Genomic DNA, 1,988 nt, shown 5'->3' with positions numbered 1-1,988 from the left:
TCTGGGACACCAGAACCATCCCACATTTTCCTGTGCCTCTTGATCAATTCTAACAGCAGCTCTCCAGCTTTTTCCTCTTTGGGGAATTTCTGAACAAGTTCCTGGCTTCCCAGCCAAAGCTTTGCTGTTCAATTTTGCCCGGGGCACCAGAAAAAAAAGAAAGAGCAGTCATTTGCTGGAATCATGAGCAGCTAATTTGCTGAGTTTAATGGCAGAAAGCCTGAAGATAATCAATCCAGTTCTTCTCTACATATATGAATGTAAGGCAGAGTGCTGAGGAGGGCAAATTGCACTGCTCAAAACAAGATGAACAATCTTATCAGGTGAAACTGTGGATAACTCTTCACTGGCAGAACACTTTCCTCAGAGTATCTCCAGGTTCTTGGGAGACTTTTGAGTATCTCACATAGTCAGAACCCAGCACAATTGGATAATTACTCTGATTTAGGATATTTTTATGGTTTTATCTAGAAGAGACTTACATTTGCAGCACACATTTCCAGATTGCTGAAGTTATTCCTCCTCTGAGTTCAAGCAGTTGGACATAACTAAGTTTATATGGAAGCATTTAAGTGTTAAAAAATTCCTAATTCTTTACTGACTCTTTGTTTTTCTCTGTGTAAAAACTATTTTTAACACTCTCTAGTACTTGCTTGCATTAAATTATAGCATAATAAAATAAATATATAATTACAACATAGATAAATATAGATATAGATACAGATAAATATATGAATAACAACACAGATTTTGGCCTTCTGTGCAGCTAAGAGCTAACTCTCTTCTCTGTTTCATCCAGCCAGATTGCTCAGATCCATCAGGCAGCAGAGGAAGTTTTCTCTACCCATCACATAGCTCAGACACTGAGACAGACAAAATAAATGTGAGCTGAGCCGGGCAATATAAAACTGCCTAAAATCCTTCTGGGGCTGTACAACTCCATAATTCTTCTGAGATTCACTGAGCAATCATTTCTCTCTTCCTTTCTCCTCTGAGGTGGGTTTAACTGACAGGACCAAAACTCATTGCCAGGATGTAAAAAGGAGAAAACTCTAGTGTGTGTTTTCCAGCTGGGCTGCAGTTGGAGAACTTCAGCAGCCCTGCTGTAAAATCCCCTCATTGGCTTCTGGGCAGGGAAATATGGACAGAACAACAAACAAATACAGGAATCACTTCCCCACAGATGATATTTAGGGCTGTGCTGGGTCTGTCAAGTGAAATTCTGGACAGGGAATTGATTCACAGCTTGCCTCAGAGTTGTGACTCTCCAAGACCTGGAAAAAGAGGGTTTGGGGCAGTTTGTACTCCCTTGCTGTGTGATGAGGTTTCTTCACAATTGTCCAGAAACTTGTTGGGAACCCAGAAAAATCCCATCTTGTGTTCTTTTAGAGTTCAGGCTTTGTACTCCTCTGTGAGCAGCAATTCATAAGAAAGCAAACAGACAAAGCAAAAACAATATCCTTTGTAAATTCCCCGGCCAAGTTTCAGGCACCTACAAAGCAACGGCTTTATTTTTCCCATACTGCAGATTTGTGTTCCATGTAGGCACACAAAACCAGGAGCACCAAAGGGAAGGTGAGATCCTGAATTCAAGTGCTTGAATTTGGACAATTTTGCCATGTCAACACGTGTTACTTTTTTCACTGAAAGGGTCAAGTGCGCTTTTAGAAATAAAATCTGAAATAAGCTTTGGTTGCAAAGTTTCAAATGAGCTCTTTTAAATTGAAAAACAAATGAAAACAAGCTGCTCAGCCTCATCTTTGTGAGGGCATATGTGAGATCACAGCATTAGAGCAGACTCCGAGAAAAATATTGTGGCCCACTGAACTCTGTACAGAAAAACTAAAAGGAAAAGCAATATTACTCCAACTTATTGCACAAATACACCTGTGTGCACCCAAACTGAAGAGTAAAAACCAGTGTGCCAACGTTATCCTCTCTAATTAGGGAATTGTGAATAATGATGGCAATAAAAAAATGCCATAAAA

The sequence above is a fragment of the Anomalospiza imberbis genome, chromosome 10 (assembly GCF_031753505.1).
Source record: "Anomalospiza imberbis isolate Cuckoo-Finch-1a 21T00152 chromosome 10, ASM3175350v1, whole genome shotgun sequence".
Lineage (NCBI taxonomy): Eukaryota > Metazoa > Chordata > Aves > Passeriformes > Viduidae > Anomalospiza > Anomalospiza imberbis.
The sequence above is the reverse complement of the archived record's forward strand: the minus strand, read 5'-3'. Positions refer to the sequence as shown.